Source organism: Rhinopithecus roxellana, chromosome 14, assembly GCF_007565055.1.
Source record: "Rhinopithecus roxellana isolate Shanxi Qingling chromosome 14, ASM756505v1, whole genome shotgun sequence".
Classification (NCBI taxonomy): Eukaryota; Metazoa; Chordata; class Mammalia; order Primates; family Cercopithecidae; genus Rhinopithecus; species Rhinopithecus roxellana.
This window is the reverse complement of record NC_044562.1, coordinates 39,476,301-39,502,665: the sequence shown is the minus strand read 5'-3', so window position 1 is coordinate 39,502,665 and position 26,365 is coordinate 39,476,301.

Here is a 26,365-nt window from a genome sequence, read left to right as displayed (position 1 = left end):
ACTTAGGCCTCCGAAAGAAGGGTTTACACCTGGCATTACAGGTGTGAGCCACCACATCCAGCTGGAAAAGGCATTTTCAGTGGCCCATTTACTTAATTGATACTGAATACTCAGAAAGCCAACCACGCAAGTGACGAAGGAAAGAACATTGCTGGTAGAAGAAATAATATGTGGAAATGTCCTATTGTAGATCAAAACTTGATTCCAGTCACTCTCCCTCTTTCTTTTGACGTTATCCAATTAGAATAATTTCTTTTATTTGCTGAAATTCCAATAGCTCTACTCTGTTAATTCTGAGGTAAGAAACAGTCCTCCAGTTTTGTTATATAACAATCAACGTCTCATTTCAATAACCGGACATCATACAAAGTGTTATTCAAAATAAAAATTAAATCAATGTTATTTTTTCCCTTTCCCTTGCTCAAGCTGCTTCAGATTGGAAGCCCACACATACCCCAGGATGTTTTCCAACTGGAAAATGATATGATGGGGTAATCCTGCTCTCCATCTCTATTTCGATAGTAGAATGCATACTCTGTCAGAAAGGTTATTTGGTGGAATGTTTATCTTCTGTCCTGGAGCTCCCCAAGTGCCCACTTTCTCTCTGACCTGAACGTCCAGGACTTTCAATTAGATGACCCAAGACTACCCCACTGTGATTCTTTCTCCCGAGTGATCTACACTTTCTTTTGTGGTGACACTCACTACCTCCTGACCCTCCAGTCTCTAAGATATTGTGCAAGTGCTTCTGCACTCTTCTGGCTGCCACACCAGTCAGCCCTTTGCTTGCTTTCCAGATTTCTAAAGGCAGGATTCAGACATAATGCTACAGTCTGTCTAAACCCAATATAAACCCAATAAATACACTGTTTTCTCCCCAGGCCGAGACAAAACAAACATGATTATCTTGCTTCTGTATGTCAGTAAGGTGAGTGACACCATTCTCCCCTGAATAAACACGCTAAAACTCCTAGGTGTTGTCCTTGATACTCTGTTTTTCTTTATCCTTCATCATATCTTTAAGTTCAGCCTGTCACAAACATTCAATGACACCATTGATATCTAGTACATGTCAACCTCTTTCTTCCCTGAATGCACACAAAAGTCTCCTAACTTGTCTGTTTCTGTCAGTTCAGTTTTCCTGTCATTTAATACTGTTTCTTCTCTTTGCTACTTGAGTTATTTTTCTAAGTGCAAATCTATTGTCATTTCCTTGCATAACATTTTAATGGCTCTTTATTCCATAGCTAGAGACTGAACTGTTTGCAGTTTTTCTATGTTGCTGTATTTCCTGTCCTGAATAACCCATCCCTCATATTCCTTCTTGCCAGTTATGTGACTCACTTCTTCTCACACTGTAATCTTGATTTAGACTACAGAACTCGGTCTGACCCCTTGCTCTACTCTCAAAGCTCCCCTTTACTTCAGTCTAATTCTCTTATCATGCACTTAAGCCATCATTTATATTTGCTTTCTTTTTATAACTTAATAATCCTTAATAAGTCATCACTTCCTTGACAGTAAGAATCATATCTTATTTTCATTATGGTATCAAGAGTATACAATACAACTCCTGGCAAACTGTTAGTGTTTAATTGATATTTGTGCAATTAATTAATGAGTAGGTGAATAAGTGTAATGGTGGGTAACTCAGCATCTAGATGAAAAACACTGTCTCAGGAGCTTTTTCTTTGCCAAGACTCCAGTCCCAATTCCCAGCCTTTAACAGTCTTAGCTTTAATTTGAGGAAAAATGACTTTGATAGACCAGTTTTGGTCCATTATGTAGTTTCCACTTAATAAATAGAATTAAATAATTTCAATTAAGAAGGCTCATGTGAATATTGACGCATTATCAGTTGATACTTAGCTGATTAAAAGTCTTCAATGGTGCCCGAGTCATAGTCAGAGTTCTGGCATTGAGGAGGTTTAGAGTTATTATTTACTAAGAAGAGAGTTAGATAGAGGCAAACCACAGGAGATGGTACTATTCCCTTACATGAAGCTTACATTATACAGAAGGGAGGAATATACTATAAGAATAAATTTTGAGTTCTATGCAGAAAAATTACATATGGATATAGGAGGGAATTTTATGGAGAAGTGATAATCTAAATAAATGGTGAAGGAATCTTCTGAAAATGAGTAAACTATGTGTACATTTGAAGGAAATGCCTCGCTGGCAGAGCTATTTACAAAGCAAAGTCTCTGAGGTGCCAGTATGATTCACAATAGCAAAGACTTGGAATCAACCCAAATGTCCATCTGTGACAGACTGGATTAAGAAAATGTGGCACATATACACCATGGAATACTATGCAGCCATAAAAAAGGATGAGTTTGCGTCCTTTGTAGGGACATGGATGCAGCTGGAAATCATCATTCTTAGCAAACTATCACAAGAAGAGAAAACCAAACACCGCATGTTCTCACTCATAGGTGGGAACTGAACAATGAGATCACTTGGACTCGGGAAGGTGAACATCACACACTGGGGCCTATCATGGGGAGGGGGGAGGGGGGAGGGATTGCATTGGGGAGTTATATATGATATAAATGACGAATTGATGGGTGCTGACGAGTTGGTGGGTGCAGCACACCAACATGGCACAAATATACATATGTAACAAACCTGCACGTTATGCACATGTACCCTAGAACTTAAAGTATAATAAAAATAAATAAATAAATAAAAAGTATTTTAGAAAAAAAAAAAAGAAATCACAAAGACAAGCGTCACTGGGACAAAGTAAATGAAGGAGGGAGTGAATTAATACAATCCAGAAAATCTAAAATATTTCTTTTAACTGGTTTTGTTTGAATTCCAATCCCAAATGAATTTGTCAAAGAAATCTGATTTGTCCAACCTTAGTTATTTGACAACTACAGGTTAATCCACTCTACTGAGGAAGGAGGAGTCATAATAAATATTTCTTGCAGTGTCTTATCTTTTTAAACAAAGAACAAATTTAAGAAAAGTGTGCTGGGGTCGGGAGGGGGGTGTCTTGATGGTTGTACAAATCATACCAATATTGTCTTCTCTTTGTGTGTAAAAGGACAGCTCTTTAGGGGAAAATCCCTCAGACTTCTGGACAGGGGCTTAGACCTAGATTATGTGACATTGTATAGAGGAGGCTAAGTATAAGGAAAATCTCACAGATTTACATAATACTGAGACTGGAAAGGAAGCTAGGAATTTTCCTGTTCAGTCATTATATTAAAAATGAAGTAAGGAAACTTCAGAGGCTAAGTGACTTTTTTCAGTTTGGTATACATGGCTAATTAGTGCCAGCCCACAGACTAAACACGTATCTTTTGATTTCCTATTCAATTTGGCATAGAAAATAATGTGACTGAGTTCTGAGAAAGCACAACTTTTCTGGAGAGTCCCTAAGAATACTTCCAAACACAATTAATTAAAATAGAACTAGTGGCAATGTTAAGATACATCAGAAAATAGCATGAAAAACAGAATACATTTAATGTACATCAAAGTATGTCATCATGGGAATCGTTCTTGAACCAAACCCTGAAGGAGAATAGTGTGGCCTCAAATCATTTCAGAGCCTAGGGCATGAAACTTCCATGAAAAATGCTGTTTGTCTGAATTCTTATAGTGAAATATAGGCATTCATTAAAGTAAAATGTCACAAGGAAAAAGAGAAACCCAGCAAAATTTTTTGTGCAAAATTTTCTCACTGTGGTAATGCAGTTAGAAAAAAATAGAAAAAGCTGTGAGTTTAAGCTCTGGAGTCTGAATTATCTTTATTTGAATCTTTGCTGGAACCTGCCTTAGCTATGTACAACAAGGCAAGTTTTAAGTCTCTTTGAATTGCAGTATCCTTGTTCATTTAAACAAAACAATAAAAAAGAAAACAAAAATCTATACTCCACTTAACAACTCCAGTATATTTTGAGTATTACTTATGTAAGGCATATAAATATCTTGCATATTTATTTATATATATCAGATGTATGTAAACTCTTGATTTTCATAATAATCTGTGACATTATTCAACACAGGGACTTTCCAGAGAGATACCTTTGAGTTTTTGATCTAAAGTATTTTTCTTCTATTTTTTCATTATTGTTTCCTAACTATTAAAAGTAATGACAAAAATCGTGATTACTTTTGCACTAACCTCATAATAAAATGTTTCAAATATTGTTACTGAGAATGAAATGTAGTGAAAACGTTTGTTGTTCCTATTAATGAACCTTACTAGACTTCCGAGGCGCCCAGAAGACTAACACTCTATTAATGGCTATAGCAAGTAATTGATAAAGAAAGGATAAATTGTAGAAGCAGAAATGTCTCAGCTCTAGAGATATGGTTCAAAGATTTAATAAACTAATTAAAAAGAGAAACCACTGATGGGCCTTGATGCCTTTAAGTAAAGTAGTAAGAAGCACAGTTGTCATGGAGGTAACAGAACAGCCAGAATGTTTTTCTAAGGAGTGAATTAGCACACACGATGGAAAGTGCCTGAAAAAATTAAGTGCATTGAAAAGACATCTGAATTACTGAGAATTTTAAGAACATTAGATATCCCATTTTCTTCTATGTAATTTGTAAATTATCTATTTTAATTCCTCCATTTTACAAATGAAGATAATGAACCTTAAAAGTAGCAGGGACTATTTCCAACTCCATTCAATAAAAGCCAAATCTTCATTTTATAAAAAGTGTTCACTGTAGTTTTCATGGAGCAAATTAGTGGAAATTTGAGTCACCACTCAGTGCCCTAGTGAAATATTCCTGCTTTCCTGATCTAGGCAGTGGCTTTCTTAGTGATGATGGCAATTGTCCGTCAGTTTATGGCCCTGGTCATAGCTATATCACACGTTCTTTTTTTTTATTTTGTATTTTTTACTTTTATGTTTGCCCTTTTGTTGAGAAAATGTCAGAGAACATACATGTTTATAAATGTACAGTATAAACATTAAGGCTTTTTAAATTGGCTGCCTTTTGCCACTTTTTGGAAGGGAAGTTGCAAATTTAAGGGAACACTTCATAATCTCATTCATTTGCAAAAGTTGGCATACATCAGTGGAGAAAAAGAACATTAGGAATTCACCCTGGAACTCGATGGGTGCCTTAGGTGATTGAGCAGTGTTTTTACTTTTTCATGATGTTATATGTAAAGGATTCAAATACTGGAATCACTATTCTGTGCCAATCTCAAAGTAGCCTCATAAAAAGTGTTCAATAAACTGAAAAGAGTTTTCCTTGGCATTTCCTAAAACTCACCAGATCTATGTTACCAGTAGCAATTCAAAAACCTTTAAAGGTATTTGTTTGTATTCAATTATCGCACATTAATGTTTTCTTATCTTTATCTTTCCAAAACCTTACTTAATGTTTCTGCCTCATCTGCCAATTTATTGGCATTTCATCTTATGGTAATAGTAATTGTTTCTCCTATCAAACATATCTTTTCAGATCATATTTCATTCTATCCCTGAACTTGAAACATCTTTCCCACCCTTTTTCTACTTGATGAAATTTTCTTACTCATCACTAAATACTCACCTATAATAGAGACCTTCCAGAAGACTTCCCTGCACACTCATATTGGGTGATGTACCTCCCCTCTGTTCTCAGAATGCTCCTATCTTGTCAGCCATCATCATAGTATCTTGGCCTTTCATGAACCATCTACTCCACTCTCAGATATTTTGTTATTACAGAGCAGTAACAGTGTCACATTCATCTGTCTACTTCTAAGAACCCCACAGTGCTTATTATGAGAAGATGCTTAATAAATGCTCATTAAACAAAAGGAAAAAAATACAGTATAAATCTCCCATACATACAAATATGAGCATATTCTAGGAACACTTACTTGAGACATCAGATATTTTTTGTTATACATTTCACTCAGATACAGTGTGCTTTTTAAGGAAATAGAAAAATTTTAATTCAGAGAACAGCTGCTGTCTTTTGGGAGAAGTCAGAAGAATCTCTCTCCCTTTTGTTCTCTCCCCTATAAACTGAGAGCATTATTGTTAATGGTATTTTGTGTATGTGAAAGGTAGCTTGAAGAGAAACAGTTGTTCTTGATATTGAATAAATTAATTGTGAAACCTGTTTTGCTTCCTTTTTCTCCAAGTGGATAAAAATATTCATGATTCTAAAGCTGTAAAAGGCTATTCTGAAACTATCTGCAGACAAGGTTGTCATGGAAACCACCATTTTTTTGGAATAGTACAATAAATAGTCATCTAAAGAAATACTGAACACGGCACACCTTGCTCTGGTAATTATAGATGGTCCCGAATTGAAACACCTCTGACATATTTTGCTTTCAGGTGTGCCACCAGAGGATATTTATTACCATAGTGGGATAGTTTTGTAAACAGGTAAGATACAAAATGTTTACTTGCAGCAATAACTTGAGGTATGGAATGAGAAGGACACATACTACTGCTTCATAAACTCCTTAGTCTTCTTATGCACCTCACACATACATTCATGACATGTGCAAACAGATAAGAATGAAGACATGAGATAGTAAATTTCAAGATTCACTAGCGACCTACGAAAGTAGAAGACAAAAGAATTTAAGAATATGTGAAAACCAGTGATAGTTCTAAATTCTCTTTCCCCATACACCCCAGCTTCCTGTAGGGAGACTAGATACCAAAGTACACAATAAGAGCTTGGAGAAATGAAATTAGAATTTGAAGAACAGTGTTAAAAAAAAGAATAAAAATAGCATCCTTTCCCTGTCTTCTCCCTAGGTTTTTGGGGTGCGGAAGGCTGCCACAGAGGTAGGGGATAATTTCTGAATATAGAGACTAATCTTGATCTATGGCTGAAGTTTGCCACTAGCAAAACCTACAGAAGGGCTTCATGCTTCAGGTGTTGAGGGTGGACAGCCTTGAGTAGTGGTAAAGCTCAAAGTGAAGAGATCAAGATTTTTCATTGAGGAGATGTGATTTATCCACGCAGGTTCTAAAGACGGCTGGCCATGGACTCAAGTAATCACCCAGTGGTGTAAATAGACAGTTAACATTTGCTAGAGGTTAGGATTAGGGAGAAAGTTCTGTTATTTATACCCACCCGTGGATGCAGGCAAACAAGGTGCATGATCATACCACACAAAATAGTCAACATTTGTCACTGCCTCTGGTGAAAAGGAAGGAGATGGATTTCAAAGAGAAGGCTTTGAACTGAATAGGGACCATGTTTAAAACCCAAGTCAAAATGATTCTATATTGATCCAATATATTTATTAGAGGCAACAAGATTGTCTTTTTTATTCTTCAGCTGAATAGGAAGTTGTAATACAATTTATATCTCTGAGCAAAAAAGGTTTTTCTTTTTATACATATTATTTTTACATATTACATTCTTGTCTATATACATATCAATTTTTACATATACATGGTATAAAGAGCAAAAGATTCAGCTCAGGATCCCAGAGAGGTAGTATAAGAAAAAATTAAAATGGGTCATCTAAACCAAACTATTCTGAGTTAAGACCTTTTTGGTTTTTTCAATACTCTATTTATTCTTCCCATTGTGAATGACTTTTCTTAATCCCTTCTTAATGCAGGCAGGAGGAGAGTAAAACAGAGGATAAGAACATCAGCATTCTCTGTGAAGTTGATTTTTTTTCTTCATCTAGAATGAGAAAGCCAAAGCTTGCTGTGGAAAATTAACCTTAAATGTCTAACATTTTTAATGCAAGAAACTATCACTTTATTAGTGTCCTATGGAACCTGGTTATGATAATTAGTGTAAAAACAAAACAAACTGCATAGAAATACTTGAACTCTATTTAGCACAAGGGCAGCAGGTGAGAGAGAGAAAAAAAGGAGAGAGAAAAACATAGATATGATCATTTGTAAGCCAGTTCCATATTTGTACGTCATTGTCTTTGCTAAAAGAAATTGTTGTTACACTATTTAGCATATTAGGTTTCCTCGAAGGGTTACTCAAGAGTCCTTATATATTTGGTTAGGAAGGAAGCAAAGCTAAGAATGTTATTCAGTTTCACAATGGAAATCAATACTACCTAACATTCTACAATAATCCAAGATAAAATATAGAAGCCAGAAAGGACAAACAGATCTCTTTCAAATAATACTAATTCTCAGAAATCCATGAAGAAATACATGCTCCCAAAGCATATTTAGCTGTGCTAGGTATATAACTGAAACATAAGAAAATTTATTTTCTCTGGAAAGCCCTGCAATATGTTTAAAGTTCTACTAGTTCCTTTTAAATCCAGGAATAAAATACCACAAAACAATTGCCAGTTACTGTCAACTAATGTGAGCCTATATGTTGTTAAAAATAAAGAAAAAGTATTTTGTAATAGCTTCTAAACATTTAAATATGTTTTCTTTTTATGTTTTTTTTAAATTAATGTGTCAAATTAGATAAATAGTAGGAGGTATGTGGTGTGTGTGTGTGTATGTGTGCGCGCATGAAATACAGGGAGAAAGAGAGGAAAGATAGAACTAAAAAGTGGATCATTATTACCTTATAGAACATAGAAAATTTTCTCAGTTTAAAAATATGCTCTTGTTACTAGAAAATTCCCCCAGGCAGTCCACCGACTCCATTTATACTTTTAAAATACTACTTAAAGCTCCATTTATTACAAATGGCATTCTTCTTATATTTAGACTGTTACCTTCCCTGATATTCATGACCTATTTTGGGGAAAAGATCAACTCATCAGGGACATCTCCTGATTGTATCATCAAGAGGTCCCCAGGGAAAGGCAGAAACCAATAGACAAGCTGAGTGAACTCTCCCATAGACATGGGACTGGTTTGAATAACTGCTCAGCATAGAAGCTGATACTCCTAAGCAGAAATACATCGAGCACAAGTTTCCACATCCAGTAAGAGACTAGGTTATAGCAGCACATTAGAGACAGTGAATTAGGTAGAAAACTTCCAGAGGAGATGTTTATTCCTTAACCTGCTTCACAAATGATTTGAAATCAACAGGATGCTGAAACAGAGTTTCGTGGCAAAGTGAAATTCATGATCATCTGCTGAAGTAAATATTTTAACAAAAGTTTATTCTTCACAAGATTGTTGGCCTTGTTTCAGTAAAATTTTCAGGAACTATATTTAGGTTCAATTTAAAAAATGTATACATCATTATTGCTATTATAAGTATAATTATGATTATTGATTAGTGCTTTTCTTTGCTGCTACTTTAAAAAAAAAAGGAAAAGATTTGTTTGTGCTCTTGCTATCTATCACTGCATAGTAATAATAAAATCCTAAATTTAGTGGTTTAAAACTACAATATGTTATTTCTCATGACACCATGGGTTGACTGGGTTCACCAGGGCAGTTCTTACTTTGCATCAATTGTGTAGTGAGATGTTTGCTGAGGTTTCAGTTATTTGAGGTTCTTGAGCATGAACCTCAAATCCTTTCCCTATCTTCTTCAGTTATAAATCTATACACATTCTTGCTAACAGTAAAAACTAAATATTCATTACCACTTGAACGTTCCCTAGAAAAATTCATTCATTCTTTATGATATTTATTCTCTGTAAAATATCATTTTCATGTCTCAGTTACTTAGAACAGTAATTCATACAAAGCAGGTCTTAACTGCTATGTGTTAACATTAGATTGAGCATGTTGCTTAGATTATTAGCACACTTACATATTTGATTATCACTTTTACATAAAAGCATCTGCACTCATATTCTTATGAGTTAGATTAGATTAGATCATCCTGAAGCTAAGGATTTGCAACATATTTGGAGCTTTCTGACTAGAAGGACTCTTATTATTTTAGAAGACAAAAAACGGTATTTGAAGTAATAATAATAGCTGACATTGGTCTTAATATTATTAAATATAAAATTAAATATATTTATATAATACTAGAAATTATATTATTAATATAGTATATATTATCAGTATCCAATATATTGATTATGTATTATTACTATATTTCTTATATATTAATAATTAGATATTAATATATTTATTAGATAAATAATAATGTACATAATATATTAAGTTCACAACTTAACATGTTATCCATACATTAAGATAAAATATATTATCTTAGTATGTGTTAAGCCATATTGTCAGGACTTGTCCCTGGATCAACTCTAGATTCAATATTCTTAATCACTGTGCTATGTATTAGGTTGGTGCAAAAGTAATTATGTCTTTTGCCATTAAAGGTAATCCATTAAAGGTAATGACAAAACAAAAAACAAAAAACAAAAACAGCGATTACTTTTGCACCAATCTAATCACTGGAAATGTAAAGCAGCACCCAAAGAAACTGGCAAGAATCAATAAATTAATTATTTTTTCTGCATAAAAGAAGTACAATGCAATATAGTGGGAGTATCCAACAATACCATCTTTATAAATGTAATACATTTTGGGATTAATAGTTTGAATAGTATCTAATTTCCATTTTTAGGTCATAAAATTTGAATGTTGACAATTTCATATAATTTAAACTAATATTAACAGTAAAATTAAAGAGATAGAGAACTCTAATTGTCAATTCTCTTTCTTTTAATACCATGGTACAAAAAAAGGAAATAAACCAATTTTAGGTTATAAAGTTGCCAACAATATTACAATAATTATTACCTTGTAGGAAATAATTAGTGCAGTATTCAGAAGGAAGGTCATCCAAGTGATAGTAAAATATTATGAAGAGATTCATCAGTTTGATTGTGTTATTCATAGCTAATGATAATAAGTAATTTAAAAGAAGCTAAATGTATTTTCTTTTTGCTATAAAATGGATCTATTTCCACAAAATTTTAAGAAAAATAAATATTTTCCTGAAGGTTAATATTCACAACTAAATAACAAATCCTTACAGTAGGTATTTTTGAATGTATTTATACATGTAAGTGTGTGCATAGGTATGGGGAGGGTATGTGTATTCTGAATGATCACATTAATAAAACAAATCAGGAAAAATGAAAAGTAGACCTGAAAAAGAAAGCTGCTCAGCTAGGGAAGGTTAGTTTGCTAAATGACTGTCAAGGGCCTCTCTTATTGGCATTTATCTTCATGAATTTGTCTCATTGCAGTATCTAGCACTCAGTTTTGCAGACTCAGAGACAGTTTCTCAAAGTTGACAGGTACTGATATCATTGATTAAAAATGACAAACATTTTAAGAAATAGTTTAGTAAAAAGCATGTATATTTCCTAATTTATAAAATTATGTAACTGCCCAGTAAACCAGACCAGCATGCTATCTTTTTAGTATCTTGTCTCCAAGGAGATAAGCTACCTAGGAACACACATTATAATCAAGTTTGTAGGAACATGAAGTCAGAATGAGAAGAATCAATTCTTTGTAGGGAGAGCATGAAGCTGGAATGGGAAGAATCAATTTTAAGATGTATGGGCTTGAGGCCATGAGATTAAAGAAGATAATGAGTCAGACTTCCAACATGTGTGGATTATTCTTGCCTTTCAAAATGTTACAGGTTTCCTTCAATGCCACTTTGCCAGCCAGAAATCTCTATGACCACTTCTGCCCAGCTCTCTCTCAGGCCCTCTGGACTCACTTCACCCACTCAGCCTGTCAGGCTTGTGCCCCAGCCTGGATCCCACACCCACCATGGCTCTGTACTCAGTCCACGGCTAGACTGGGCAGGTATGAGCAGCTTCCACATGGGTGCTACCATCTTGATGACGGTAATGTGTGATGACACCGAAAAACTCATAAATGCCAACAATCATGGGGCCCCAGGGGTTGTTACTCTTGCTTAAAGAATCTCGAGGCCTGAGCTCCCAAGAAATGTCACAGCTTTTCACTCCCATCGCTTGGCAAGTGAAACCTTGTTACAGCTCTCTTTCTTCCATAGTTCAGCGAGTGGGAGCATATTAGAGCTATTTTCTTTCCACTGCCCACACAGCTCAGTGAGCCAGCCAGGAGGGTCATAGCTCTTTCATTCATGCCACCTGCAGCTTGGTGAGTTCCAGGTTCTTGTCCCGTGACCAAGAGTTATAAGATGCATGAACACCAGAGAGTAAGACAGAGAAGAATTTTATTGAGTGACAGAAGGAAAGTTCTCAGCCACAAGAGGGGACCTGAGAGTGGGTAGCCAGGTGTAAGTCTGGGTTTTTATGGGCTTAGTATGAGGGAGTGCCTGCCGTTTGGTCCATGGGTGGTCTTGGAAAAAGCACCATTCAATTCAATTGGTTAAAAAGCATCATCCAGAAGGAACCAATTGCGAAAGAGTGAGGAAGACAGGAATAGACGTTCTCACTCCAGTAATTTAACTCCATCCGGAACTATCAGCTTGGTTTTCAGGCTTTAAACAGTTTTTGGTTTGAAGGTTGGGTATCACTGGAGACCTGTTTCTGTCTGCCTAGGAATTTGTCTGTCTCCTGTCACTATCACAATGAGGCAGGCTTGATCTTGGCTAGGGCACACTTCTACCCAGACAGGGCTTGAGTGGGAACTGGATTGGGAATGTTGATCTTTGTATGCCATGCCCTCAACAATTCTTAATGACATTTGCCTTTACCATTTCTCCTGCTGTTAAATAGTTATGTCTCTTCACAAACCACGGGCCTCAGCTACTGGGGCCAACAGTGAGCACTTGACCCCAAACAACTGATCCCCAGGCTGATGAGACCATCTAATGACCACTGTGGGTTCTGGTTCAAAATGATGAGTTAGTCAAATAGTTTTCTCTCTTAGAATTTTGAATGGGCTGAGGAATAGTGGCAGTATGATGAAATTGAAGCACTACACTTGTTCAAGGTAAGCAATAAGGGTAAAATGTAGAGGTTGTGTTGCCTAGTGCAGCAAGGAGAAGGAAATCAGTTCACAGAGAAAAGCAATGTAAAAGTAAAGTTGCTAAAGAATATGCTGATACATTTTCATTGCTTAAATTCGGTTGAAGAATGCTGGGTGTATAAAGACAAGTTACCACCTTAAATTCTCAGGTCAACATTTAAATTTCAAGGACTTTTTTATTGTTGGCTGATGCGCTAAATCTTAACTATATGGCAAATCTGAAGTAGCAATCCAATCTATATTTTAAAAAAATGAATAACACCTGACATTGTTTGTCTGTGTTGCCACCCAAATCTTATCTTGAATTCCCATGTGTTGTTGGAGGGACCCGGTGGGAGGTAATTAAATCTTGGGGTAAGGTTTTTCCCATGCTGTTCTCATGATAAAGTCTCACAAGATCTATGGCTTTTAAAAATGGGACTTTCCTTGCACAAACTCTCTCTCTGTTTGCCTGCTGCCATCCAAGGAAGACATGACTTGCTTCTCCTTGCCTTCCATCATGATTGTTAGGACTCTCCAGCCACGTGGAGCTGTAAGTCCATTAATCCTCTTTCTTTTGTATATTGCCCGTCTTGGGTATGTGTTTATCAGCAGTGTGAAAATGAACTAATACAATACCTTAATACATGGATTAAGTTAAGTTAAAATTAAAAAGATATTTTCAGATCTTATTTTCTAGGTATTAAAATATTTAGTATAAAAAAGTTATTGTAATGTAATTGATAACTAAGGTTTGTCTTCCAGAACACCAGTAGAACCCTCAATAAGATGACATGTTTATAATTTCCTTCCTGTCATCAATTTTATATCTCTTTTTAGCATCTACAGGTAAAAAGCAATATTGTTTATGAATAATCAGAATTAGTTGTTAACTGTTTAAAAACTATTAATATGTACTTTTTCTATCAAATATATAAATATTTATTTATTATTTGTTTTTTATTCAAACTAATGACTAACTGGATCTCAAAGAGATTCTCACTTTATATCTAAATACAAGTTATCATGCTCAATTTCTAAAATTAATAAAAGTACACATTTATAAATAATACATTTGTTTTTTATCAACCTTTTTTCTAGACAGATTTCTGTAGTACTCTACTAGGTTCAGTTGTCCACTCAGATAAATTTTTGCTTCTACATCACAAAAATCATATTGTTGTTTAGCCCAGTAACAGTTCATAACATTGATCACTGGTACTTTTAATACCAAAAGATATTCCTTGTTGCCTACTCATTTTATTAATGATTACACTTTCAATTACTGTCTCATTGAACAATTACAGTTTTGGTATTCTTTTAAGATTTACCCTAAATTAAATAAAGTATTGGACTTCTTATTATAACTTTAACTCTCAGCAGTTAAATGATGAGGAGACACTGGTTTAGATCAAGTATTTTGTGTCTATACCCAGGTTTCTAAGTCATCATTACTGCATCCAATAACACTGAGAAAGGGGAGTTGAAAATATTGGTTTTTTTAACTTAGATTTCTTGATTTGCAGCTTCAATTTGAATGCATCTGAGATTTCACAAATAAGATCTGAAGAACAGATCTATATATATAAAATATATATATCTGAAGAACAGATATATATATAAAAATATATATTATAATATATATGTAGAATTATATATAATATATCTATGTAAATATAATTATATGTAATAAGTTACATACAATACATAATAATGTTAAAGGCTCAGAAATATGATACACATTTAATTTTGCTTATCCCAGTTTATATCAAACTCAGTTAACCTGGGAACATTATTTCTGCATAAGAATTTTAAGTATTTCATATGTTACGAGAATTCCCAAGAACACAGTTAAAAATTACTATAATAATCTATACTTGATAAAACCACCCTGATGAATCCAAAATGTTCTATGCCTGAAAAAATTTTGAAAATTCAAAATACATTTCAGAGTATAATCCATAATGACTATGTAACAGGCAGTTTGAACAATTTTGCATTTATTGTATGTATATACCATTTTGAGTGAAGACTAAATACTAACTTTGCTCTGACCTTATGAGCCAGACTGAATAGAACATGATTTTATGACATAAGCATCCTTGAGAGCATGTCCTGAGTTTTGTATTTCTAGAAATGAAAGTGAACACTACATGCAATAAAGTGTTCTGTTAGGATTTACCAAAGTAAAGCTTTTATGACTCCAAGCTCTTAAAAGTAAAATGTGCACTTCTAAAAGTTGCAGATTTCTCAAGGACTAAACTAACCATTTTCTTAAGTTAATGCATTTATCTCTTGTATGGTTTCAGTGACCCTCTCAAACATTTTAGGAAGACTATTCACATACTGTGGTTTATTGCCCATAAGAACACCATTTAAGTCATGGGAAATAAACAGCCTCCAATGGATAGACTGACTCTTCAGAAAGTTCAATTTAAGTTTGCTATTTCATACTCTGAACTGCAGTTTTCTGTAGGAGCAATGTTGGCACTAGCTAGGCTACACAATACATCAAATAGTTAACCAGGACACCTCATCACTTTTTATAAAATGGTTTTCTGTGTTATAACTTAAGCAACCATGAGACTAAAACTAGCTTTCTTACTTTCTAGTGTGAATTGCTGTGCAAGCATCAAGTTAAATATTCTGAACAGGCATTCTACTTACTGCGGGGCAAAGTCATATCTCTTGAATTAATCTGAAATAAATTCCTATCTATCCAACTCCAAACTATGTGCAGGTAACTAGACAATAAAAATGTACAGGTTTGAGTATGAAGATTGATTCAATATGCTTTTAATTAGTTTTCCAAATGTATTTAGGTAGGATGAACATTATCTTTACTAGCATTCCTTAATGTTTTGTAGTCTGTGTAACCTCCAGCAATTCATCAAAGTCTGTGGATCATTTTCCCAGAAAAATAAATATTATATTTTAGGAGGCTCACAGGCACTGAAAGACATCTAGTGTTATTGTCGTTTTTACTAAAATTAGGGACCATTATCTTAAAGCATCCAGAATTATACATTATTCTCTGCATTGTTATGCTTCTACCTGAATATCATTTTCTAATACATGTACGTAACTACAATTACTAGCACCCATATAATCTTTTATAATTTGAAAAACAATTAATACATGACACAGAGGGAGGAAACATTTTCTAAAATATCTAACAAAATCTTGTAGAGATTACAGACTTGTGGTTGTAAGATACAGAAGATATCAAGGAGGTTATAAGAAGGAACTTCCTTGGAAAATTATGTGTTTCAATGCCAAGTAGATTTATCCTGTAACTTTCTATGATTCCTTCGATTCAAACTCCATCCACACAATATGGGTAGCTTAATTTCAGGTGGGACTGAAAGCAGATGAAGATTAAATTATGGAGTGTGGCAGGCAATATCTTACTGTAGCCTAAAAGAGTCTTCATTGGAAACAGACCCCTTTAAGTCAGAATTAAATAGTGACTATGCTGGTTTCCCATTTGACACTTTGATCTAATAAAGAAAATAAAGCACCCCAGCTTATTCAAATCAGATTGATCTTTGTCTTCTTTTAAATTATAAACTCAGTCTTCAAATATTGTATTAAAAACAGTGTCAAGACCCTGACGACAATGAACTTAAATTTTATTAAATATTTTAGACTTTGAGAAATATTCATAATCCCTGGCAGAGAATTGATTGGTGAATTGGGAATTGGGCATCTTCTCCTACCCAAATGCATTGATAAGATATTATTCTGTCAGTTGATATGGGAATAGAGAGAACAGAAAAGTTGATTTACTCCCCTTTGCACACAAGTTCTATTTCCACAGAATTCCTTCCATTGTAACCTTCAGCTCTATGGTTATCTGCCTAAGTATTGTTTACTATTTTTTTGTGTGTAAGAGGAAAAAAAAATCAAAACATTCAGATTTTTTCTAATAATTTTTACAAATGCAAATGATAATCTCTTAATTTAGGAAGATCAATTTTAATTTTAAATTTTTTAAATTTTTGTGGGTACATAGGAAAATTAATTTTAAAATATCTGTTTACAGTCAGTTTACTAGGTTAACTATTAGTGTCAGATTTTAAAAAATGATTTAATTATGAAATTTTTCATGATGACAAATGTTCAGTGTTCTGCTCTGAATTAATTTGGAATCCGTATCACACAAAGATGAATTTATTTATAGACCACCTGACACTACTAAATTGTTCTCTTTTGCAGGTCTTTGCCTATTTATTTATAAGGTATGTAAAAATAAATGCAACTTTAGCACATAAATATTCATAGATTCTATGTATCTGAATATTTATATAGCACCTGCCAATGACTTTGACAGACATGATAGCTTAGAATGCATTTTACAAGGTTGAGAACGGGGTGAGGGAAGATGTTTATTTGGCATTAGGTTTCAGGTTACTTCTAATACAAATGTGCTGTGTGTTTATACAACAGACACAGCAAAAGACAATATTAGTTAGAAATGAAAAATTTTTGGTCAGTTTAGAAGCTATAATATTTACCCATGCATTAGGCTAAAATCTTTATATGATGAAATTCTGGGGTCTCATTCTAATCTTGACAATTTTGCAAATATAAATTATTTTCCTCAGGAAAATTCTGATTGGGGCCATAAACATCCTGGTATCCCCTACCTATGCATAGAGATGAGATTCCCCTTTCAGTAAGAAAGTAGTTATGAGACTTAGTTTTCATAATACAATTCCAGTGCAGCCACTTTTTTTTATTTGTTTCTAAAACTCAGAACTGCCTTAATGAGCAGGCTTGTAGTAAAGTTCAGCAGAACTTTAATTAGGGAAATAGAAGCAAGCAGCTAACAATTGTTTATTGTCAACCAATAATGCAATCTTCCTGCTTTATCCACAACTCACATAAAAATGTCACATAGAGAAAACTCTAGAGAAGATAACATGGGAAACATCGTTTATCTAATACTTTACTAACCTAAGAGTTTAGATCAAGACATCCTTAGTTAAATTAGATTATTAGAGGGCCGTGTAGTTTGAGCATATGATACTTTCCCTTTGCATTTGCATAAAGTGGTTATGGTGCTATGGCTTCAACATACATCAGAACTCGCTACAGGCCCTTTCCCTTTCCAAGCCTCAAACATCAGTGTTCTGCAGACTTCTGCTCAGAGTTATTTGCTGGAATATGGGGGTAGAAATATGTGCTCTATTGCCAGACTGGCTTAATTTGACTCTCAGTTCTGACATTTATAAGCAATGTGAGCTTGTGAAATTGACCAACTTTCTTGTAAAACAGAACTTTCTTGTAAAACTTGTAATAGTACCCATCTCATTGGGTTACTGTAAGTATCAAAGGGATTCAACATAAAGCATTTAAACCTGTGGCTCAAATGGTAAACTCCAGAACTCTAGAAGTAATGTTAGAATCACATTGTCTCTCTAGTTCTTTTAATTGTGATGTTAGAGTGTCAATTTTAGATCTTTCCTGCTTTCTCTTGTGGGCATTTAGTGCTATAAATTTCCCTCTACACACTGCTTTAAATGTGTCCCAGAGATTCTGGTATGTTGTATCTTTGTTCTCATTGGTTTCAAAGAACATCTTTATTTCTGTTTTCATTTTGTTATGTACCCAGTAGTCATTCAGGAGCAGGTTGTTCAGTTTCCATGTAGTTGAGCGGTTTTGATTGAGTTTCTTAGTCCTGAGTTCTAGTTTGATCGCACTGTGGTCGGAGAGACAGTTTGTTATAATTTCTGTTCTTTTACATTTGCTGAGGAGTGCTTTACTTCCAATTATGGGGTCAATTTTGGAATAAGTGTGATGTGGTGCTGAGAAGAATGTATATTCTGTTGATTTGGGGTGGAGAGTTCTATAGATGTCTATTAGGTCCCCTTGGTGCAGAGATGAGTTCAATTCCTGGATATCCTTGTTAACTTTCTGTCTCGTTGATCTGTCTAATGTTGACAGTGGAGTGTTGAAGTCTCCCATTATTATTGTATGGGAGTCTAAGTCTCTTTGTAAGTCTCTAAGGACTTGCTTTATGAATCTGGGTGCTCCTGTATTGGGTGCATATATATTTAGGAGAGTTAGATCTTCCTGTTGAATTGATCCCTTTACCATTATGTAATGGCCTTCTTTGTCTCTTTTGATCTTTGATGGTTTAAAGTCTGTTTTATCAGAGACTAGGATTGCAACCCCTGCTTTTTTTGTTCTCCATTTGCTTGGTAGATCTTCCTCCATCCCTTTATTTTGAGCCTATGTATGTCTCTGCATGTGAGATGGGTCTCCTGAATACATCAGACTGATGGGTCTTGACTCTTTATCCAGTTTGCCAGTCTGTGTCTTTTAATTGGAGAATTTAGTCCATTTACATTTAAGGTTAATATTGTTATGTGTGAACTTGATCCTGTCATTATGATATTAACTGGTTATTTTGCTCATTAGTTGATGCAGTTTCTTCCTAGCCTCGATGGTCTTTACATTTTGGCATGTTTTTGCAATGGCTGGTACCGGTTGTTCCTTTCCATGTTTAGGGCTTCCTTCAGGGTCTCTTGTAAGGCAGGCCTGGTGGTGACAAAATCTCTAAGCATTTGCTTATCTGTAAAGGATTTCATTTCTCCTTCACTTATGAAACTTAGTTTGGCTGGATATGAAATTCTGGGTTGAAAATTCTTTTCTTTAAGAACGTTGAATATTGGCCCCACTCTCTTCTGGCTTGTAGAGTTTCTGCCGAGAGATCTGCTGTTAGTCTGATGGGCTTCCCTTTGTGTGTAACCTGACCTTTCTCTCTGGCTGCCCTTAAGATTTTTTCCTTCATTTCAACTTTGGTGAATCTGGCAATAACGTGTCTTGGAGTTGCTCTTCTGGAGGAGTATCTTTGTGGCGTTCTCTGTATTTCCTAAATTTGAATGTTGGCCTGCCCTACTAGGTTGGGGAAGTTCTCCTGGATGATATCCTGAAGAGTGTTTTCCAACTGGGTTCCATTTTCCCCCTCACTTTCAGGCACCCCAATCAGACGTAGATTTGGTCTTTTCAGGATACAAAATTAATGTGCAAAAATCACAAGCATTCTTATACACCAGTAACAGACAAACAGAGAGCCAAATCATGAATGAACTTCCATTAACAATTGCTTCAAAGAGAATAAAATGCCTTCTCTCACCATTCCTATTCAACATAATGTTGGAAGTTCTGGCTAGGGCAATCAGGCAAGAGAAAGAAATCAAGGGTATTCAGTTAGGAAAAGAAGAAGTCAAATTGTCCCTGTTTGCAGATGATATGATTGTATATTTAGAAAACCCCATCATCTCAGCCCAAAATCTCCTTAAGCTTATAAGCAACTTCAGCAAAGTCTCAGGATACAAAATTCATGTGCAAAAATCACAAGCATTCTTATACACCAGTAACAGACAAACAGAGAGCTGAATCAGGAATGAACTTCCATTCACAATTGCTTCAAAGACAATAAAATACCTAGGAATCCAACTTACAAGGGATGTCAAGGACCTCTTCAAGGAGAACTACAAACCACTGCTCAGTGAAATAAAAGACGACACAAACAAATGGAAGAACATACCATGCTCATGGATAGGAAGAATCAATATCGTGAAAATGGCCATACTGCCCAAGGTTATTTATAGATTCAATGCCATCCCCATCAAGCTACCAATGACTTTCTTCACAGAATTGGAAAAAACTGCTTTAAAGTTCATAGGGAACCAAAAAAGAGCCCGCATTGCCAAGACAATCCTAAGCCAAAAGGACAAAGCTGGAGGCATCACGCTACCTGACTTCAAACTATACTACAGGGCTACAGTAACCAAAACAGCATGGTACTGGTACCAAAACAGAGATCTAGACCAATGGAACAGAACAGAGTCCTCAGAAATAATACCACACATCTACAGCCATCTGATCTTTGACAAACCTGAGAGAAACAAGAAATGGGGAAAGGATTCCCTATTTAATAAATGGTGCTGGGAAAATTGGCTAGCCATAAGTAGAAAGCTGAAACTGGATCCTTTCCTTACTCCTTATACGAAAATTAATTCAAGATGGATTAGAGACTTAAATGTTAGACCTAATACCATAAAAACCCTAGAAGAAAATCTAGGTAGTACCATTCAGGACATAGGCATGGGCAAGGACTTCATGTCTAAAACACCAAAAGCAATGGCAGCAAAAGCCAAAATTGACAAATGGGATCTAATTAAACTAAAGAGCTTCTTCACAGCAAAAGAAACTACCATCAGAGTGAACAGGCAACCTACAGAATGGGAGAAAATTTTTGCAATCTACTCATCTGACAAAGGGCTGATATCCAGAATCTACAAAGAACTCAAACAAATATACAAGAAAAAAACAAACAACCCCATCAAAAAGTGGGCAAAGGATATGAACAGACATTTCTTAAAAGAAGACATTCATACAGCCAACAGACACATGAAAAAATGCTCATCATCACTCGCCTTCAGAGAAATGCAAATCAAAACCACAATGAGATACCATCTCACACCAGTTAGAACGGCAGTCATTAAAAAAATCAGGAAACAACAGGTGTTCGAGAGGATGTGGAGAAATAGGAACACTTTTACACTGTTGGTGGGATTGTAAACTAGTTCAATCATTATGGAAAACAGTATGGCAATTCCTCAAGGATCTAGAACTAGATGTACCATATGACCCAGCCATCCCACTACTGGGTATATACCCAAAGGATTATAAATTATTCTACTACAAAGACACATGCACACGTATGTTTATTGCGGCACTATTCACAATAGCAAAGACTTGGAATCAACCCAAATGTCCATCTGTGACAGACTGGATTAAGAAAATGTGGCACATATACACCATGGAAGACTATGCAGCCATAAAAAAGGATGAGTTTGCGTCCTTTGTAGGGACATGGATGCAGCTGGAAACCATCATTCTTAGCAAACTATCACAAGAACAGAAAACCAAACACCACATGTTCTCACTCATAGGTGGGAACTGAACAATGAGACCACTTGGACTCGGGAAGGGGAACATCACACACTGGGGCCTATCATGGGGAGGGGGGAGGAGGGAGGGATTGCATTGTGGAGTTATACATGATATAAATGATGAATTGATGGGTGCTGACGAGTTGATGGGTGCAGCACACCAACATGGCACAAGTATACATATGTAACAAACCTGCACGTTATGCACATGTACCCTAGAACTTGAAGTATAATAAAAATAAATTTAAAAAAAAATCAAAAGAGAGAGAAAAGAAACGGTTAGTCAAATGCCAGAAAAAAAAAAAAAAAGAATCACATTGTGAGCTCTGAAACTTCTCCCTGAGTAATCACAATCACTTTTGTGGCTGAAATTAGCATCTATTGGTTGATGATCAACAATTGCAAACCACTTACTTCTATTTTCTTAATTAGAGATTGTTACCTAAGTGCTCTTTAAAAAAGAACTCTATCCAACTTTAAGTGAGTGCATCTTAAAATAATTTGAATCGTGGTTCCCTCCAGTATAGTTACTACGTTCTGCTCTGTGATATTTTGTTTCCCATTATGCATTAGGTGCAGACACTACCTCTGATCTAGCAACAACTAACATTCTACATTTTTTGATCACCATCTTTATGAACATAGCCTAGGGTGCATTTTCATTTTCTTTTTACAGTCATCTACCATGCCCTCGAGTTCTCATTTTCTCCTTCATAGCTCTCTACTTTGTCTTTTAAGATCTAAGCCTCTCTGAGAAGGAAAAGTCTCACTTTCTCCAGCTAATGAGCTTTTATATTTAATCCTGAAGCAGTGTTTTTTTTCTAAAGAAGATTTAGCTCCTTTTTGATTTTCTGAGTAAATGTAATCCCCAAAGACAGAGTATTCAAGGCATAGAGCTTTTTAATGTCCCTTGCCTTTGGATTTGCAAGGATTTTAGAAATTACATTGTGTTATTTTATTTTTAAATAATATATGCCTTTATTTCTTTTTTTAAAAATTAGCCACCTTTCTGTAAATGAAACTCTGATATAAAACTCATATTCATGACTTCTAAAATCAACAAACCCAGAGCCAACATTTTACCACATGGTTAAGGTTACATTAGTCTACTCAAATGAAGCATAAAATATTAACAGGAATGGAATTGCACTGCTAATCTAGCAAAACTTGTTTATATTTTGAGCTGTTTTAATGTTAGAATATTCTTATTTTTCAATAGTTCATGTGGAACTCAGCTGTTTTTTGCAGTTTAAAGATGTAGCTTGCAGAACTAGCTGAGCCTCACCGTAAAAATAGGAAATATTGTTCCCAAAACACTTCCCATTTCTTGGTGTGGTTTCACTAGGTGGAAAAGTTTCCCTTATGTTTTCTTTTTTCCCTGTTTCTGTCTCATCTGCAATTTGAATAAAAAGCATAAGGTTTAAGGTCTTCTGTTACAACCCATGCAGTGAGGCTCCTCTGACCATATTTACCAAGGTTTCCATGGCAGCCATTTGCCTGTTCACCCTAGCCTGTTATTTGCTCATTTCTCTGTAGCCAGCAATTACTACAGCTAACATAAGGCAAAATGACATGCCAAAATTAAAATCCCACATAAGTAATATTTACTAAAACTTAAGGCCTACAATCACTGCCCCAGTGACATCTATTTAAACATAACCACCTAGGTATGGAACCATTAACTCTTTTGTCACATCTTTTATATCCCCAAGATCTCTGATCATACTAGATTTCTTCTTAGTGCCCAGGGCACAGCCAATTGCTGTTCTCATAATCTTGTCTGGCCAACCTCTACTCATCCTCAGGATCCAGCTTATCACTTCCTTCTGAGTATTTTCCTTGACCTTCCTCACTAGATTAGTTGCCTGGACTTAAGGGTATTATATTTCTCCCAAAATGACACAGCATATTTTTTATTGTTCTTTTCTCTCAATTATATAAAAATTATACAAAATTTTGGAAGGAAAATAAAGGAGTTCCATCAGATGAAGTAAAATGTCCAGACTAAAAATGGAGATTAGCCAAATACAAATTTCTGCTACATGAAAGCACAGTCCTGCTCATTTTACATTCCTGTTGCACAGCAGAATTCTTGGGTTGCATTTTAAATATGTTGCCCAAGACTTATCTCCCACAATAATTATTTCCAGATTTGATTTGAGGAATATATTGAATTCCCTTCAGGAATTAGTAGCATATTGATTCTATTTTTAAATTGTGTTAGCCAGAAATTTTAGGATCAGGTTGTATTCTCAATTATTCTGGATTTTGCTTTAATGTCATGGTGGTAGTTTGCAAAAAAAAGGTTGTGAGTTCTTCACTGACTGTGTCCATGCTACTTAGCAATAGTTTTGTACAGGTCCTCCATTCAAAGGAAGACTCTATTTCCCCTTTTCTTAAATCTGAGATAGCTTTGTGACTTGCTTAGACAAATGGAATACAGAATACAATGGAAATGGCTATGGACCAGTTGAAGTCTATGTTTCAAGAGACCTCACATGCATTTGCTCATGTCTTTGAAACTTTTTTTTTTTTTAATAGGGTTTCCCTCTGTCCACAAGGCTGAAGTTCAGTGGCACAATCACAGTTCACCACAGCCTCAACCTCTTAGGCTCAAGCAATTTTCCTACCACAGCGTCCCAAGTAACTTGGCATGACTCTGCCAACGTGCCAAGTGAATATTCTTGGGTTAGCCTTGGTTAACCTGAGGGGATGATGTATACACGCACCAGTCATTTTTGTCTTCCAAGTCAATAGCCTGAAACCTGCTGGATAAGTGAGGGAGGCTATCTTAGGTCATCCAGCCAAGCCAACGTGCCATGTGAGCGTAGATATATGAGTGAGTCTAGCCAAGATCTACTGAGTGTGGCCCAGACCTGCAGAATTATGTGGTTGGCCCAAACTTCTGTAACCAATAAATGTTTGTTGTTTTAAGCCACTAAATTCTGAGGTGGTGTATTGAGCAGAAATTGCTTCTTAATAAGATCTTCCCAAATGATCTTAGATTTAAAAGTAACTTCTCCTCAAAAAACGTTTTCTTCAGTACCATCTTTCTTCTTCACAGATTTATATGTACATGCTTGGAAATATTTATATATGTGCATATCTATGCTAAATTTATTTATTATTGTTTTCACCCACTCCTAAATTAGAATGAAACCTCCATATAGACAAGTATTTTATTTTATTTTTTTATATTGTATCTCCAATAGTTAAAAAAATAACTTTGCATAGACTGGGAATGCAATAAATGTTTCATCAGTTAATTAATCTTAGCAATTTAATTTATTCTTAAATATAAAATATGTACCTCTTTCTTGTAACTAAAATTCCTCCTCCTTTTCCCCATGATTTCATTAAAATTTTGGCAGTTCTCAGTTTTATTGTTACCACAGATTAGTTATATTAAAACAGATAAAAGAAATGAATGCATGATCACTGACATGAATCACTATAAAAGTGCATGAAACTCTGTTCTAATAAAAAAAAGTATAACTGATTCTAGTGAAAGTCAGGCATAACACCTGGCATGGAATAAAACACAAAATTTAATTAGAAAAATAAAATCTCTGACTTAACTTTTCTTTACAGAAGCCAATAAATATTATCACAGTCTTACATAGAGTAGGTAGTTGATTACTTGATTTCAAAAATTTCTACCTCTTAATTTATGATTTAATAATCTAAAAAAGGGAAGAATGGATTGTTGTTTCTAGCAAAGCAAAAATAGTTACTTCGACCCTGTGTCTTCGAGTAAGGAAGCATGCAGGGCATATGTGGTTTGTTGATGGACATAAAACTAGCCATCTGGTGAATGAATTCTGGAAATCAGTTGGTGGTGTGTTCCAGGTTGTTCACTTTCACACTGTATTAGATATGCCATTAAGAGTCAAGAATCGGAAATTATTTTCTAAAATAAATTGGCTTTATAGCAACCTAAAAACACTCAAATTTATACTAAAAAACCATTTTAATAAATGAGAAAAGTTTAATCCACACAACAATATTGAAAAGATTAAAGATATTGTAAAAATTCTAGTTGTGTTACTTTATTGCTTTGTATAGATTAATATTCTGATATTAAAAGAGCATTTTCAAAAGGAAAATGTTATTACATCTTGTTTTCTTAAAAGTTAAACAGATGAACATTGTGTTTAACAACCTTAGAAGAGTTGTAAAAAATTGAGAACATCTCAGAGTTCATGATAGTAAAACAAGGCATAATTCTTCAAGTCATAGTAATTATGGTAGTTATCACCCCATTACTGATATAATGTGAAGCTAATAAGCCAAGTAATTAGTATGCTCTAGGTCAGAATTTTCACCTCAGTAGCTGAAGGGTAAATGAAGACAAAGCAGTATAATATTAAACATACAGGCAAAAGCTCCATAATTCCTTATAATGAAAAACTAAAAGATTATTAAAGAAATAGTGTATTTATATTTGCTTCTTGAAGAAAAAATATGAGAAACTAGTTTAGTTTTTAAGGTTAGTGAAAGGTAAGACATATTCAACTGTGCTGCTAATTGATATTATTAAATATATAACACACTGACATGTAACACATGTTGTACATATGTATAAATTATGCATAGATTGGTTATGCTCCTCTCAATTGACTCCTGTAATCTCTTACT